Source organism: Cydia amplana, chromosome 3 (genome assembly GCF_948474715.1).
Source record: "Cydia amplana chromosome 3, ilCydAmpl1.1, whole genome shotgun sequence".
Taxonomy (NCBI): domain Eukaryota; kingdom Metazoa; phylum Arthropoda; class Insecta; order Lepidoptera; family Tortricidae; genus Cydia; species Cydia amplana.
Window position 1 is genome coordinate 8,899,525 of NC_086071.1, and position 19,690 is coordinate 8,919,214.

The 19,690-nt window shown below is 36.4% G+C and overlaps 1 long non-coding RNA gene across 1 annotated transcript in view; it reads right to left on the reverse strand.

Moving 5' to 3' along the window:
* The window catches only part of LOC134662534 (uncharacterized), a 266,893-nt gene that overhangs the window by 25,742 nt on the left and 221,461 nt on the right, over nucleotides 1–19,690 (reverse strand). The window lies entirely within an intron of this gene.

Consider the following 19,690-nt stretch of genomic DNA (forward strand, 5'->3'; position numbering starts at 1 on the left):
AACATTCATGATGAAAACATATTTGGTATTTCTTTGTTTACTCTTGGTGGTCGTGGTTGGCTCTTTTGCTGCAGGGAACCACGGTGTGTATATATTTTTTTTTTACAAACAGTGATAGTAAAAGAGAATTAACGTACTGCGTCAAATATTTTGTGGTCACTGGATAGTCAAACTTGAACTTTTGACAACCAAGATTCCATGACTATTTTTGTTTTCTTTTAGATCGATGATGGGTTGATTGACATGACATACTCACATGGTAAACTTTAATTTATAAATTTATTTTAAGCACAGTGTCTACCCGCGCGTTGTTGTAAAAAGTAAGATAACCGGTGCGATCCAGCTTGGATTTTTAATATATTCGACATTTATTGATATGAATTTACTTTTAACTGGACACGGATTTTTTGCGTTATTTATATCTTGCGTAGATTAGCTTACGTAAATAATATTGGCTCCTGATAATTATTCCAACTTTGTTGCAGAATCTTCGCATCGCCTTGAAAAACGCCAAATAAAAACAACAATAAATGTCAAACCACCGCCGGGATGCGTGTTCTACGAGTGTATCGCAAGCTGCAAGCGACGGGGCTACAAGAACGGCGGCTATTGCACTATTAACGGGTGTCAATGTTTGGGTCGTTCATCTAATATACTTGGTTAAATAATTATGTTTTTTTTGTGATTTGATTTGAGACTAAAATATTATTTTGTAGGTAATATCCATCAGCCACAGCAACGCACATGCTACGAGTCAGACCAATAACTTCGTCTAGTAATTTATATTAGGGATAACATACAAGCATTCATTACTGATGTGAAAGTTACGATGTAAGATAATAAAGATATTTATTTTTAAGGAAGGCAAGACAGGGTTGAAAGTTTATACAAGAAACCATTTTTTTATAGCGAGAGACCTTCGATTGTGAGACCATACACACAATAGTATCAATTAAAATTAATTTCCTTGATGAATGTCAACCGTTACAGAAACGATTTGCATATCCAAACAAAAATTTTAGTTAATAATCCTTAACCTACTATACATGTTGTTATAATGACTATAATGAGACGTGAAATTGTGTACCTGCCTAGCTAACATGTAGATATTATGGCTGGCAAGTTAGGGGTTTTACGCTTTTTAGGGTTCCGTACCCAAAGGGTAAAAACGGGACCCTATTACTAAGACTCCGCTGTCCGTCCGTTCGTCCGTCCGTCCGTCCGTCCGTCTGTCACCAGGCTGTATCTCACGAACCGTGATAGCTAGACAGTTGAAATTTTCACAGATGATGTATTTCTGTTGCCGCTATAACAACAAATACTAAAAACAGAATAAAATAAAGATTTAAGTGGGTTCCCATACAACAAACGTGATTTTTGACCAAAGTTAAGCAACGTCGGGCGGGGTCAGTACTTGGATGGGTGACCGTTTTTTTGCTTGTTTTATTCTATTTTTTGTTGATGGTGCGGAACCCTCCGTGCGCGAGTCCGACTCGCACTTGGCCGGTTTTTTAATGACGTCACTTATTTCTCTAAGGCTGAGTTTCCGTTTGTTGAATGAAAGGAATTGCAAAAAATATATCTATAGAGATGACCAATTATTAAAAGTTCACATTAGGTAGGTACACACTTTTATTAACTGTTATTAATTAGGATCATTCAAACCATGTAACGCAAAAATACTGCAGCGAACTTGGTATATAAAATTTAAAACGTCTGTACCCACATGAAACATCTTGACAAATATGGAGACCATAAATAAAAGGTTATTGATGGAGACTCTATAATTATAAGGTATTATTATAATATGTATAGCTGGGGTTGATATACCTATAACATAAGTGGTCCTTACTTATTGAATTCGTTAGTTTTCTGATTTTGCGACCCGACCGCCCATTCTCTTTCATTCCGACAGTGAGCGCCGAGATCCGAATCCCGAAGGCCGTTAGCTACTTAGCAAGTGATCATATCACTGCGAGTGTAAGATATTTTTTTATGTACGCAAGGGTTTAGTAAAAACTTATTAAGCACATGACTATAATATTGGTTATTGCAAGATTTGCAAGCGACTCGCTAATTGTGTCCATGTATTCATTAAACGTTTGTAGTTGAATACATTAAATGAAGTTAGAATAATTCTCACCGTTACCAAGTAGGTACCTATCTAACAGTCATGAAAAGTTTTTACGCTTTCATATTGGCTGTAATGCTGATATATATTTTTATTAGGACTTCAACTGCATATATACTAAATGGTATGTAATATACATTATATACTATGTAGAAAAACTTCAATTTCGAGGTCCAGAATAGACCAGGAAATAAAATCTAACTAGGCTTTCATGGACTTTTGTTCATGTGAGTGGTCAGGTAAATACAAATTTACGTTTCAATATAAAGTAAGTGACAGTTGCCAGACGCATACAATTAAAACCAAAAAAATGTTTATATTCCTTGTCCTACTATGTATATGCAGGTACTATACTCGTACAGAAACTCTGCCAGCCTTCTAGGCACGCTACCGTTGGGCTCCGAGCTCGAGCCCATTTTTGAAGTGAAAACTTCTTTAGCGGCGCTGTGCACTTTTTGAGGCGGGGAAAAAATGTTAAACTCGAGACAGCGTAAGACGATCATGTGACCGTCTTACGGCCACGTGACCGTAAGACGGACACGTGATCTGATCGAAAAACTGTTACATGTAATGTCATTAAGTTTTTCTTTATTGATTTAAATGCCATCTAGTGAGTTTCGCTCTAACTGGTATTAATATAACTGGAGTACTAACAGTGATGTGCTTAGGGGTTTCAAGTAATTAACGCTAACGCTAGATGGCGTTAACCTCAATTATACATAGTGCATTTTGCAATAGTTATTGAGTCGGCTCTCCCTGAGTGCAACCCGTTGTTTTTTTATATGTAAACAATATAAACATGCATAGGCTTCTAGTTATTTTATAATTTTGTACCTTAGTATGTTTTGTATAATTTTATGTCGCAGATTACCTCTGTCTGAATTAAGTTTAATATCTTAAGTGTCTTAAAAGTATACAGCTCTATCTTCAACAATCATGAGACATGCGAAATTATCAGTCTTCCTCTGTCTGTCTTTGCACATACAAATATACCTGAAAGAAAGCCACGTAAATAGTTAGATGGGTAATAACTTAGGTAGTACCAGGTTTGGGTTCGAAATAGTATAGTTGGAACATTTCAAGGTGTCCGAAGGTTACTTAACGTTTCCTATTATTATAGGTACCTACATTTAAATTAAATAGGTGACTATAGTAGTTACTGGGAACCAGGCATGTCTATCTTAATTAAGTATATGCGTAGGTACTTCATATAGGGTACTTTATACTTCTCCGGCTTTCGTCCGCATAATCCTTCTTGCAAGCTCCCTTTAGTATACCTCAGGTACTTTTTTCCCTTATTTCACCATCTTAGGAAATTAACCTAGGGATTATCATTATATCTTAAATTATTTGTATTCTAAAGACATCCATTTTTACTTATTAAACCAAATAATAGCAAATAAGTATCTAAACAACCATTTTTATTAAACCAATTCTTGTGAAATTATATGAAGGCGTTTCACAATAAATAATATATGTTTTTTTTTGCTAAATGTTTTTTTTTGACATTCATGTGTAATATGATTGATATAATTAGGATTTCACATTATTCCAGCGCCTGCACATCGTATAGATAAGCGCGAGGTCGCAAATTGCGATGCCTATGATTGTGCCAGGGAATGCAAGCTGCACGGATACATGTTTAACAATATCGGCGTTTGTACGATGCAGGGCTGTATATGCGTATAAAATCTAGTGATTAGGGCTTGCAAATATTCGAAACTTTCGGATATTCGAATATTCGACTTTTCCTGACGACGTATTCGAATATTCGAATAATTATTCGAATATTATAAAAAATAAGAAAAGGAACGAGAAATCGGTTTATTATCGTTTTATTCAAAAGCTTTTTTCACATATTGCTAAAACTAAGGATATTTAGCAGAAATCCACTTAATTGACTAGATTTTATCATCCTACTATTTATAAGATGCCCACATTTATAAAAACAAGTAAAACGCCAAAATTAGACGTATTTAATATTTCTAGATAAAACTTATTATAAATACGTCGTTGCGTGAAATAATATAACTTTAACCATCCAAACACCTAGGTATGTAAGATATTTTTTTTAGTAGGTAATTATTTTCCGATTTAAATTAACTTGTAATCACTCAGAGGCCTGTAAAAAGGCCTTTAATTTCATTGTATTTTGAATCTTTATTGACTTTTATTTGTTTTGGCAAGTTATTATTCCTAATGGTCGGCTAATTATATAATATTGGAATATTTAAGGGAAAAAGTTAGTTGAGTACTGGGTGGATTATTCGTCAGCTAAAGGTCCATGGTTAGATTACCAAGTTGGGCAGGTTTGGTATGATTAAATTTGAGAATTGCGATAAGTGGCAAGGTTTAGACTTTAAAAATTCGCTTAATGTATGCTTGTACTGAATAAACAGAATGACCCTTTTAACTTAAAACTTACGCACCGTAAAAATAACATACTTTTTGATTTCGTTTTCTTTTAAATTGAGTTAGGTTTCACTGTATTCACGAAGTCTATCGAGAGGAATACAGTAAAAATATTATTTCCTTCGTATTTGGGTACCTACCGTTCCTCATTCACTGTAAATACCCGTAAAACACACAGAAACTGTAACTACAGCGGATGACATAGATTTTTTTATAGTAATAAAAAATATTCGAATATTCGAAACCTGAGCGGCCGAATATTCGAATATCAAAACAGGTCGAATATTCGACAAATTCGAATATTCGAATATTCGAATTGCAAGCCCTACTAGTGATACAACGAATAGCATTTTTACGGGTACGCATTTTAAGCCCTTCAGCCTAATCCAATAGTTATTAATAAATAGTAGAAAAGTTGTTAAGTTAAAGACACGAATTTTCAAATTGTAAAAAATATATTGTTTAGGTATACAAAGTAAAGGGTGGTCCAGAGATAGAGGCCATTTGTAAATACCTAAATGTCTACGTAACAAAGATAAAATGACAAAACTTGAATTACCTACGTATTCAGTTTTACTTTTATTAACAGTAAATATGCTAAAAAAATTACAACTCAACAGGCCCTTGTTTAGCACATTTCAGTATCTTGGAGCGGAATCAATTGAAAAGTAATTTTCTAGATTTAAAATTCTCCTTAATAATAATAATCCTTAGAAATCAGCTTCCAGATTAGTTTAATTGCTGGGATGCTGTTAGCAGCTAACAGCCAGCTGCTGGCTTATTCCCGGTCGAGAGCAAAGTGTCTTTAATTGGTGTCTCTAGTTCATCGTCCGATATGTAGTATTTGTAGCACGCTATAATTTATTTGAGTTTATTCTCGTTGTCATGTAAACGGCTGCAAAAAGTGGCCTCTATCTCTAACCACCCTTTAAGGTGACAGTCCATTCCCAACGACAGCTGCACTACTGTTCATTTTACTATGGAAATTGACAGTAACAGCGACGCGTTCAGCACCAGTAGTGCAGCTGCGGTCAGAAATGGAATGTTACCCTTACATTGATGTCGATTTGCAGCCTCTTCTGGTTGTCAAAAGTTAACGTTTGACAATTCAGTACCTATAGTCTGTATCCGAATGTTAAATTCTTACATTTAATTTGCAACATTAGGTACCTACCTACTGATGACGTGGACAATGTCACTATCAATCTCATTGATAAAATGAATGTTTTATTATTAAAAACTGTGTTAAATAAGAAAACCCAAGTTATTATAAAACCATTGAGAAATACTCAAACGTAGGTGACACCATGAATAATAAAGCATTTATTCAATAACCAACAATCTTTCATTTTAACAAGAAATACTTTTTTAGTGTACCAATTTTAGATCCCTATAAATTTTATTAATAATTCAGTTCTATCCTTATCTCCTGACGGGGAAAGTTGGATAAGATAAAAAGCCTCTCGTCACGGGATGGTAATTACAACGCTAAAAATATAATACCTATTAAAAAAATAAATATGAATATAGGGAGCAGGAGAAATAATGAAAGACCCAGGTTTCGGTTTTAACAATCCAGCAGTTTTAACAATCAACAATCCAGGAAATAGTTCTTAAGAGCCAACAGGAGCTAAGATTAAAATATTTTAGGTAAATATACCCGTCTCGCTAACGGAAGCGGCTCCTAAAACTAGTGCGATAAGGACAAGGCGAAAAATCCTGCGTAAAAATATCAAAAATCGAGGTTTCGTACTCGACTGTTTCCTCCTCCAAAACTTAACCAATCGTAACCAAATTTGGAAATCTAAATGATTATGACATTATCTGTGTCGGACCGTTTTGATTTTTTGACTAATTGATGTCAGTTTTGAATAGCACGCCTCTCATTGCGGCATAGTCAATTAGGCCATTTTGGCCATTTTTGAAGGGCTATAGCGCCTTAAAAAACAAAAATATCAAAAAAAGCAAAACGGTCCGACACAGATATTGATAATATTAATCTGTGTTGAAAAAATCATTGCTCTAGCTTCAAAACCCACGGAGGAAACAGTCGAGTACGTTTGGAGAAATGACCACTCCTGTTGGCTCTTAATAGAGCATAAAATACTGTACACCTAGGAAATGTACGGTCAGCGGCATAAATAGTTGACCCCCCTGCAAACAATTTCTATGCGGAGGCGGGGGGCAGTTTTATGTACATGTACATTGGAAGACATGTACCTAAATCTACAAAACTACTGGTTGGTTGAGGTTCGTAGTTCTAACCTAACCTATACAGTTTTATAAGCTCCCTGCCCTGTCGAGTGATTCTTTTACTTTTTTACCTTCCAATGTCGCTTATCACATGAATCTGGATCGAAAAAGATTGTAATAAATACGCCCCGAAGCCCTTGCCCTATACCTCTGAAACTACTGTCCAAAATATTGAAAAATTACATAGTTCTCTACTTGTGCCTTACAAGAAAACCTGTAAGTATATACCCAATGAGCCAAATTTTCTTAAAACTTACAATAAATTGAAATTAAAATACGGAGCTTTCAGCATATTTCGTCATAGTTATCATAATAACATTTTGGTACATTGTTCCAGAATACCTACATCTTGCGAAGCGTAACCGAATAATACCAATAGGTTATTTGATCATGAGAACAGAACCAATAAAACCCCCAAGTTACTACGGGTGCTCATTTTACAACGTGATGATGTGCTTTGGACGATAGAGCAATTGGAATCATGCTAGCATTAACGTATAAGTAAACTATTACTAAGTTTCAATATGATTTAATTAAGAATTGGAAGATATAATACGATTTGATACGAAGATTCATAAAAAGTATTAAGCGGAAACACACTACGGAAACGGGAAGCGACGACGCAACGTGACGACACCAATCCACCGTGCACTGTTTACGCTTGTAATATCATTGAGTTTAAATACCTGTGTGTTTATGTGAACATAAAAGCGTTTAAACCACCCATTTTACCGTTATTATTAACCACAAATGTACCACAAAGTGCAGAATACCAACAGATCATTAATGTATTCTATGTAGCTTAATTTCAGTTTATTTAATTTGATGGCAGCTTGTACTGAGTACTAGTGAGTTGTCACAACGAAATGCTTCAGTAGGTAGGTACCGTGGAATGGGGTTACTTTGATCAATTTCAAAATTAATATTGATTTATACCACCAATAATATTTTTTTTAAATACTAATGTGTCCTTTGAAAAAAAATTCTAAAGTGGTGATCAACTTAAAACTTAATTTGGGGTTACTTTGGTACCCCCCTTTTTTTGGCGGGATTCGATAGTAACCCCTATAGGGACTAAAACTTCAAAACATTACAAAAAAATCCGTTCGCAGGTTTAGGATTTTATTGCCTTTGGGGTTACTTTGACAAAGAGAAAAAAGGTTAGCTTAGAAAAATCTACTTTATTGCAAAACAGTCTCATATTTTACTTATTTAAGGTAACAAGCATAATTGAACAATAAAAACCTATAAAAATTTATTAACAATATGTAATAACAATACGATGATGTACGGATGCTTGGCGTATCGACAGCATGCCTTCGACCACTTCTGTCACAGCCCGGTTTAAAACTTTTTCAGAGTAGTTCCTATATGCTCAGGCATTATTCTAAAACAATAATACAAATATCAGTTAAAAAACCTTCAATATCTAAATAATCTAAAAAAACGATATGTCGTCAAAGTAAACCCTTATAGGCGATCAATGACACCCCATGCCACAAAAACCGAGATACTAAAATGGCCGCCATGATTATGATTTGCAACAAGAATCGATGTTATAGGCCGATACATGCCTGATTCAATGGATTACATCAAATTTATGTATTTGCTATATAGAACATTGCACATTAGAAGTTATACAGGCTATTAAAAGTACACAAAACTGATACTTGCATATTTTAATTTTTTTCCCATCGATCGACATGCTTGATCCCACGGACACAAATCACTAACTGACAGTGACGTTCAATCTTGCCAACCGTAAAAAAACAATGCACAGGGTGCGTTCAGAAAGCGTAATATTCGAGTTTGAACACGAAGTAAAGTTTTTATCAAAGTAAACCCAGGATTCAAAGTAACCCCATTCCACGGTACCTCAGATGTAGCAGCCTTTCTAATACACCGCGATCCTACCGATTTCTTGAAAGAGGTTACAACTAGAACTTATTTGCAATCATCTTAGTCGGGTCAAATAGGGATTAAAGTTGAAAGTTTGTTTTTTGAGTTTTGTGTCGTAAAACATAATTACGTCAATTTGTACACTAATCACTCATTTTTCTACCTAATTACTACCTGCTACGTGTACTACTACACTACTACCTACCTACTCTACTACCTGCACTACCGTGGATGCAATTATACGAAATATTTATAGGTTACCTCATTCCGAAACGAACGTTTGGCAAACGAATATGGATGAAAACGAGCTCGTTCTACACGCAGATAACAAACGGTATCGCAAAGAAATATTACGCCAATATCACAGGAAGCATTATCCCGGACGAAAAGCAGGGGGCAGACGAAACGAATCGCGTAAAATGTAGCCCGTGTGTTTATAACTGTAACTTACGCAAGAATTTGAGCTGTGTAGTCATACCCAAAAGGTTCATTTTGGCATGTGTATGCCATCGATTTCGGTAGTTAACGCGTATCACGCATTCGGATTGCCATCTCCACCCAGCCAGGTGGAAGCGTGATCGATTGCCTTTTTGTCGCGTCGCCCCGCGCCGATATTACGAGAAACATTTCTTTGGTTCTCTTCGCGCCCTATGCCTCTCGACGCCGGAATTACGATTGACAAATTACGACGCGGCAACCGTGGCGTGTGACGTGTCTAAATATATATAACCATTGATTGTTTCAACGTGGTGACGTTGCAATATTCAAGATTGAACATTATTTATTGAACTTATTTTTTAAGGTTTTGTTCTGATCGCAGTATTGCTGAATCTGCATTACTGCGGCATTTGGCGATATCACAGTCAAAACCTAACGTTGAGGTCCTATCGTTGGCGTGTATCTGTCGTGGTAAAAACGTTCATGCTTTTTGACCGACGAAAAAAACGGAGGAGATTCTCAAGTCGACGCGTATATATTACCTATATATTTTTATGTATGACCACGCATTATTTATGTCTTGTATGGTAACTACCCAAATCAAACGCGTAAAGGCCTGCGCAAACCGGCGGAGCACAGCGCAGATCACCGAGGAGGATTTACGCCGCGCAGCGCACACCGGCGAGGTAAAATCCCCCGCGATACCGCGAGCGCCCGCCAGCCCCGGCGCTGGCGGCCGGCGCACCAGGGAGCACTTCGGCGCAGGCCGGGGGATGCCGCGGCATGCCGCCGCGTGTACTCTATCACAAGGGATTAGTGACTAGTGTGTACAATTTATCCCCCGTCGTCCCGGCGCTACTCCGGCGCACTCGGGAGGCCTCGGCGCATGCCGGGGGATGCCGCGGCATGCCGGCGCCTTTTATCATCACAAGCGACATTCTCGTGGAATGTCCCTTAATCCGTATCTAACTGACGACTGAAGGAGTACCTAACGCTGGTCGCAATCCGAATGTCACTATAAAAGAGTTTCTCATAGATGATAAACATCTCCAGTCAATAGTTGAAACGCAATAGGCCTCACGTACAAGGCCCAGAAATTTGCTGAAACGAAAAACGGTGATGAGGTCGGGTGTTTCCAGGGTTGCCTCCAACTGTTGTCCGGTAAATTATTACCGTTCATCTAATTCCTGGAGCCCAATTTGACCTTAAATTTTGATATTAAAATGATATAATTTTGTTATCATCGCATTTCGCTCGTCAAGTATTGGCGCGTGCGAGAGGCACGGGCGAATTATAAGTACCCTTGGAGGATACAACTAAACGGAGTAGCCATTAACAGGCTTTCCCCTCTGTCGAAAATAGGCGGCCAACGGTCATACACAATGTATGGACTGACGTTTATCTGACATGGCTATTTTTACGTTACGCATACATTTGACGTTCCCCTCCCCCGCAAAAATCGGCAGACTGTTTTGTACAGAAAATTACAGACATGGCGTCTCCGTTTGATTATATCCTCCAAGTAAGTACCTAAATTACATTCGTCATTTTGACACCAAAAGTTTTGTCATTTTGTCATGTAGGTCCGAATTGGACTCCTGTTTAATGCTAAATGAGGTCGCTGGTTATAAATAGCTGTACCTTAAAATAATAATCATAGATTTATAAGGCACAGATGGAGTGTTCGTATATAACATGTGAAGCCATTTCAAGTGCGACGTCACGTCGCACTCGTGTCACCGTATTCGAACCGCCCTGGCAGTTCTCAAGGTCAAATTGGTTTGTGTACACCTCAGGTTTAAAAATCAAAAACACAGGAAAGATGGTTGTTTGTGCAGTGAATGGGTGTCACAACGCATCATATTATAAAAACAAACAGACTGACATTACATTTCACGCGTAAGTATCGAGTTTAATGTGATATTTTTACGTAATCGTAAATACAAAAATCGTAAGTTTCTTCAGCCGCCATTTCTTATAAATGTTGCCAGTGTAGTGATTTTTTTTCCTCAAAATGAGACATGACGTTTACATTCTAAAATAAATACGCTTAATTGAAGTTCCTTGTATAATTGCATAAAAAATATATATTTTTAAGTATTTCATTATTTTATTTCAATTTATGTATTATTTTTATTATTTTATGCACATTTTAAATAAAAATAGTCAAAATGTATCCGTTTTTTTTATTGAAAACTTATTTCACAAAGTACAGAAATGCAAAAAATCCTTAAAATGAACATAAAAAGCTTTTGCTACAAAATTAAATCTACACACATACAAATTATTAATAACCAAATGTTAAGGATGTGGTTAAAATATACCCCACTTTGAGAGAAATATCTATATTATACTGGCAACACATTTTTGTATATATGTGTGTGTTGCTGAGTGTAAAACACGAGCCTCGCACGCACACATCGATCGAATTTCGGCTTCACTTTTGACAGGTCGGCCGTATGGGGACTATCTGTCTATGCGTTATTCGTTTAAGGTAATAATGATTTAAAAAAATATTTGTAATCTATTCCAAAAAGACTGTAGATTTAAACTCATACGCGTGAAATACCTACCTCATAAACTGGCCTATTTTTGCTTATTACATTCAATGCCAAGTCGGTTCTAGGTACATTTATTATAAACTTGGCTTTCTATTTAATTTCATAGCATAACATTCGTATTACGTCCATTTCTTACGCACTCAGTGTCAACCCTATCCCGACTCTAATAGACATCGTTGACTAAATCGCTTCCACCCGCTTTAATTACGGACCAGATTCCTTTCTTCTCGGCGTTTTTAAATTTTTCTGTGTATATATACGAGTGGCATCAGTTTCAATAACATCTATAGGTAGTTTTAGATCTCACTGGCCAATCCCAACGTACACTGTCATCAGAATGATATTTGAACCATATTACCTATTGAGCTATCGTGCGCCTCGCCCGTGCCAATATCTACATGTAGGTACCTACAGAAAAGTACGATAACTAAATAACACGATTTAAATATCATTCTGATGTCAATGTTGCGCGGTGGTTTACTAGTAGAAGGTAGTTTAGTTTTGAGACTATAATCCAGTTTCAGTTTTTTTTACCCACTTAAAGTAATATTCGGATGATGACCACAGCAACATAGATATAAACCTAGGTACCTCTGAATAAAACGTTTAGAGTTTTATAAACAAACTCGTTCAGAGAGCATTCAAAGTAGCGGGTTAAGACTAACAGGCGTATTCGAATTTTAGTTAATTTGCTTGTGGCGTAGGTATACCAAAAACAAATAAATGTTAAAATTAGATTAGTTTTTATAGGCCTTCCCAATTTTACTATTTTTACTTTTAATTCGTACATTGCTTTACAAACAAAGCTACCACTTTCGCTTATCATAATGTAAAGTAACAAAATTGAACACGACATACGCAGAAAACAAGTCACTTAACCTAAAAGCCTGCATGTATATGAACGTTTCACTCACTCATACTTCGGATTACGGAGGCCTAAACGGGTGAACAAACAAATGTAGAAAGTCCTGCGTAGGTTATTCTAATCAAAAAAGCACCTACCGATAGTCTATAGGTACCTAATGGATGCAATATCTTATATTTTTAGGTTTGTCACTATTTTTATTCTTTGTTGTTTTTGAAAAAGTGGTCGTGGATATCATTTCAGGGATTAGTGACAGTCATCAACACGCCACCATAAAATTCTTCTCTGATGACTGCCTTCCTAGCACGTTCGTTTGCTGATGCTGAGCCTTTCAGTGGTACCTATTTTGACCTGGCCGCGTAGCCAACATGCCAATCGCTTTACGCTCCGTAGCAAACGAAACGCAACTGTCACTGTCGCACTAATATGGAAGAGTGATAGAGAGACATAAAGTGTTTCGTTGTCGAAGCGATTGTAACCTTGGCCAGGCCGGCAGATCCGTCCATATCTTTCGTACTTTATTTATTAGGCGCTTCCATAAGCAGTATTCACTCTCGACAAGCTTCATATCACAACAAATATAAGCTAAATTAGTGAATAAAACTTGTAAAGTACTTACATCTCCCTGTCTGATTAAGTTTGCTTTTACTTTGAAGGTTGTATGTAGGTTTATTGTTATAATAATCATTTGTATCATATCATATGGTGGCCACCAACTCCCCTGCTCACTTATACTATCAATTTAAATGAAATTAGATATAAATAGTGTACTACCTTAAAATCAAGCTTTAGAATTTGTAGAAATATATAAGCAAATAAATTAATGACCTTTTGTGATGCTCATTTAAAATTAAACAATAAGCTGAGATCGTTTATGTAATACAATACGTTGTATATCTCGAATCCGATACAAGGACCGATCGCTCCCGCTCTGTGATGAATAGCTTACTTTACATCAGATAATTAATTACTTGTAACTCTATCCCTGGCTTAATTGTTTCGTTTCCGATTACAATTTATTGCTGCCATTGTTTATGTATAGTGGGCAAATAATATTTATTTGTTATCCAACTTACATAACAGTTTATGTTAACATAATTGTAGAGTTTGTGCGGAAAGAGAAGAGTCGTGGAATATATGTATGAGGCCCAATACATTTCACGACTCTTCTCTTTACGTACAGTCTCTACCTCACGTTTTTAGTGTAGGTGTATATTTATTACGTGTCATATGGTTATTATTTTGGCATACCTGATTTTGCGATTTTATAACTTATGACTTAAGTAGTTCATTTTTGGTCCGATTCTCCTCTTGAAATTCAATATTAATTCTTTTTTTTTTCTCAAACATTTTGGAACTTTCCATACGAGTATACTCTAAGACCCACATGGAATCGTTTGAAAATTGGATAGACGTAATGTGTTGACGTAATTTGGCACCAAGTGTGTTAAATTGATTGATTTGACTGTTGACATATAAAAAGGGCTTAATTTTCGACTATCAGGCCAATACGAACGTTACACCTGACATCAAACCGATATAAGTATTAGAATAATATTGGAATCATACTAGTTACCTAGCTGTCATTCGCTTGTTCATTTCGGTCACACTTAGTCCGCACATGTATTTGTGCGAGCAAGACGCCCATGCGGATGACAGCTAACTGATATGATTCCAATATTATTCTAATATCGGTTATTATCAGTCAGGTGCACTTCGAATTGGTGATTCAGAATGGTTTAAGTAAGTTTCACAAAAAGGCTGTGCAATAGTTTTTTTGCCTTGCTCATTTTACTGTAGTATTTCAATTTCAAGACAAAATCTTATCTCACTATCATACTAAGAGACTATTTTCGCCGTGGTGACGAATTATGCCGCCTGTGTTATATTCACATTATTCGCAGGCTGCCCGAGACGTGCAATTTTGTGCAGCTGCGCATTGTATTAAACTGTCCAGACGTGATGGCAGAAAATTTTACTATATCGTCACCGTACTAAAGGAAATGTTTGAAGACATTTTACTTCTTTTGACAAGAGCTGTCCAGAAAACCATTTGACACTAAGGTTTTTCACGGAAAGTTTTTTTTTTGGTGTTTTAGTCTTATCTAAGTTTGAGTCAGCAGAGCTGTGTAAGAGTAAATAGTATAATATATAGGACAAGAGCTGTTTTAATTTTTTTGAATTTAATAGTATTTGAATTTGAATTTGAGCGGCGCCCATTGAGTCTTGAGATGCCGGACATTTTGGTAATAGGTATAGGTAAATATGTTCTACCTAAGCAATATAAAGTGTATGAGAATTGTTGTATCTGTTCTATCAATTTGTAATCTTTGGTATAATGCGTACGAATCAAACCACTACTTTGTTTAACATGGACCCGTTAAATTTACACCAGTGGTGAATTACACGTTAGATGTGGTTACATCCTTAGTTTCAGTTGGAGTTACGATTCAGTGCCGACCGGCGCGAGTTTTATGGCGGGGTTTCTTTGAATAATGCAACAGCTGGCGCGTGAAGCGACCGGCTACAGAGCTACGTGGTGATTAAAGGTACGATTCAGATTCACATCGACCAGCTGACACAGTGACCAGGACGATGCGGTGGCTGGGCAGCCACCGCGTCGTGGCGGCTGCACGAGCAGCCGGTGACGCGACCACAGAATAAATAATAGTACTAAGTACAGAAGACACACTCTCTAACCACACCTCGGACACTGGCGATCAAATGTATGAAACAAACGCGTTCCTACGCACACAGCCTAAGCTCGTGTAGTAGGTGAACGCGTACCATGCTTGTGTGAGTGATATAAGACATTGTAGGGTAACTGTGAGGTAACCGAGAGCGGGTCTCAGCGGGTGGGCGGCACTTTAACGGGAGGCAGGGAGCGTCCATACTGTATGCTAGTACTCTTTATTATACTGTGCTCTAACAAAACGCGTCTGTTACGATCAGCACAGATATGGCCGCTAGGTAGCGACAGCGCCACGCGCGGCTTATGGCTTTCCCCAAAATTGGGGCCGAACGGATGTACTTTTAGCTACCTGTAGCAAAGCGACGAAATCGCGGAGTGAGACACGCCTGACGCGACGCGGTGGGCGACCACGCAGTCCCACAGCGTAGCTCTATTTTTATTGCCCATATAATAGTAAAAGAACCCGGCCGTCATATACAACCGTGATGATGACGGTGGAACAAGGTTCAAAAACTGAATATATTATAGAGATAGTTATAGGTTAGCCAATTGGGCGCACAACGTCCCATGACAGTAGCCGAACAAGGCCGGTGACGCGTGACAACAGCCGAGGACAACCAAAGCGTCCACAAATTAACCCACGTGGTGCCACGTTGTATATTATATATCTTACCGTAAAAACCCGTTTTTAGTGAGAACGCGTTTTTTATACGGAAATAGTTAAATAGTGAAAGTGAAGTAAGAACTAATTTTCCGTAAAGCCTCGGAAATAGTTATTTTCGATACAAGTGCGAAAAAGAGGAAATTCGAAACGAGTGGCGATAAATTAAAACACGACCTAAGGGAGTGTTTTAAATGGACACGAGTTGCGAATTACCTATTCGCACGTGTATCGAACAACGTTTTACAGTACATATGGCACTTTAAAGTTTCGACATTGCACGAAAGGTGCTATTTTACGCACTAGTACGCACAGTACATATGTACTGTAAAAACTATTTTTAAATACTTATATTTTCATATTTCATATTTATTTCATATTTCTTTATTCAGTATTGATTATACATTGTCAGACAGATAACTTAACAGTAATATGTACAGATAGTGAAATTAATACATTTTTATCAATATAGGTATTTAGACATTGAAAATTCTAATATTATAATTTAAACTATGATAAAAAATCTGCATTATGGGACACAACATACAATTATACATAGGTATCTAAAGAAGTTATTTTAACTTACTTCGGATATAATATACCCGTACCAAAGAGAATTAAATCACTAACCCGTACCACTACCGTACCTGCTGGCTTGAGATTTGAAAACCCCTAGTGTAAATTTCATTCGATAGCGTGACGAGCGTCTTGCGTTTGCGGTATGTCTATTTTTTTGTTGTATAAGATTTTGAACAGCGCGCCAAGTGGCATACTTTTTCTAAAATGTTCTGATCCTGACAACGGTCTATGACACTTGACTCCCAACACTTAAATAAATTGTTGTTGGGAGAATAAAATAAATACGGGAGCTCCACCATGCATAATAGCCGTAACAGCCATTTAAGCCATTTTAAAACTAATTCAATTGTTTACCGTATTTTTGTGCATTCAATTCTAAATTCGTTGTTATGCTAATATAATTTCGTTAATATGTATTGTTTTAATAGTGGCTTCAAAGCCCTATGCCACAGGGCGGACACGCCATACATCAAAAATGATTTGCGTTTATATGTGTGCGCGGCACGTCTGTACACGCGTCATTGAGTTTCTGACGGAATCCTGACGGAATCTCAGTAGAGCGACATATGCACACATTCATGTCGCGGCCAGTCGCGGGCGAGGTAATCCGAGTCGGGGCGCGGTGCGTGTCCGTTCTGTATGATAATACTATTACTTATTCTGTGCCTATGCTGAGCATAACACGATAATTTCTTACTTATGTATTTATGAATTCATAATTACACAACACATAATTCATAGAAAATAAATACATTAAAACAGGTGACTCGGTTTTTATTGTATGTATACTAGCTTAGTGTATAACGACTGGTCTGGCCTAGTGGGTAGTGACCCTGGGGGTGAAGCCCCTTTGTTCCTGAGTCTTGGGTGTTTTCTGTGTATTTATTATATATTATATATATCGTTGTCTGAGTACCCACAACACAAGCCTTCTTGAGCTTACTGTGGGACTCAGTCAACAATGTCCTATAATATTTTTTATTTGATATTTATTTAGTGTGTAACTGCATGTGTATAAATCATTAAGGTTATCTTCGTATACTTAAGTATTTAATGAACTTGGCTGGATACGCTGCCGCGTGTCTTAGGGTGAATCAACTTTTTAGTGTTCACCATCACACGTACAGAGTCCCTGATCGATAATACAAATTTAAATAAAAGTAATGAGTTTTTTAGTATTCCGTTATGTTCCTATTAATATTATCTAACATTTTATTACAAAACATTTTATTTTGTTTACAATTTACCCGTTCTATATTGGTTGTCCAAAAGACCAAAAGTTGGTTTTCAATAGTAGGACAGATTGTCCCCGTGCAACGGTGCACCATAAAACTTTATATCATAAAAAAATACTGTTGTGGAATTGGTATTTAAACACATAATCATGTTTATGGATAAGTATAATTAATAAAACATACCGATTTATTATATTTGCGTTAGTTGGTTTATGAATAAATTGCCTTTTAATTTTGTCCCTTTAATTATCCACGCCATGCAGGTCAACTGGACAACCATAAATTAGTTATGAAATCTAAATATACAATAACGTAGTAAGATACTTGACAACAAGTTCAAATTTATGGTAATCAGATAGGCCTACCCGTCATTTTGATTACACGAAACTCGCGGCGTCAGTCGGTCGAGTACTGTTGGAGAGCGTGGGTGGCTTTATTGCATGTCCATCGGACTACTGGCACAAATATATAAATACTTAACATATTACAATAAATGACATTGTACCAGATACTATTTTATATATATTTTACCGTAAGGGTGAAAAAAAAAAACAAAAAATCCTTAATATTTATTAAACGGCTGAAAGTTTTAGAAAAGTCCCTCAGACAACTAGTCACTTGGACAACGGAAGTGGTTGTCCTTAGGATATTTTGGTTGTCCCTTGGACAAAAACAATGAGATAAGATTTTTATAAGGTATGAAACAAATTTAATTATCTATCAGAAAGCACTAACATACAAATATATGTTATTGCTTTCTGATATTTTATTAAATTTGTTTCATTTAGTACCCTCTTTAAGATTTATTATTAATATTTCCATTGGACAACCAGATATGTCTATGGGACAACTAAGTTGTCCCTTAATTGAAAACCACATATCATTATTTTATTATTTTTAACCTAATGTTTATTCCTTGTTCAGAGACCATACTTTTATATCCGCAACGCAGGCTTCGTCGTTCGTTCGTTTTTATTTTATTTTAAATTCAAGAGCAGTTCATAAATGTTTAAAGATACAATAACACAATATAAAAGAAAGTAGCAGGAGCAATTTTCTTACATTACTATAACTATTTCGCGTTTAAATTAAAAAGTTCCGATTCTGTTAAATAAGAGTTGTTGTTTTAAGGGATATATTGTGAGATTTCGTGAGATATATGCCATATATAAAGATAACATATTAAACTGCATTGTTTAATGAATGTAAGTATAATAATTTTTAAACAATAATTGATATCTAGTTTGTTTAAAAATACTTTTGGATAGTGGCCCAGGGGACAGGGCTGATCTGGGCTGGTGAACATTTTTAGCCAAATTCACTAAATTCTTAAAGAAACAGCTCTGCTGTATGCATAATCATAAACAAGAGAACATTATCTTTAGAATAAAATATATAAATATGGAAAATAAGAACTAAAAATAAAAATCCACAATTTCATCATGTAAATAAATCATAAATCATAAATCATTTATTTTTCGTGATAAACTAGTTAAACATACAAAAATAAGATGATAAAGGTTATAAATTCATAATTACATATTGTTTACCATGAAATGGGCTCGCCTCAGCATAATGCTGACCCGAGAGTCGGCGCTGATCTTCCGGCGAGTCCATTTATTGTGGGCCACGATCGCAGCTGTACGGCACGGCCTCCTAAAACTGAACGCATCCACTTGCGGTGGCTGCCAGCGCCATCTGGCCTACGGGTGTGACAGATACTGATAACCTAAAAGGCAATGCCGTACAAGGTGCTAAAAATAACAAACAAGTTGGGAAATACTAAAACATATCAAGCATACAACACATTAATTAACAGTGAAAACATTACAGATATTTCGATACAAACATACAATATAAATAAATAAGACTACATAAGTAATTAACGTTTAAAAAGTTACCAAACACATAGGTTACTTTACCAAAGTGAAAAGTGAAAAGTTAGGGAGAGATCAAGTAAATAT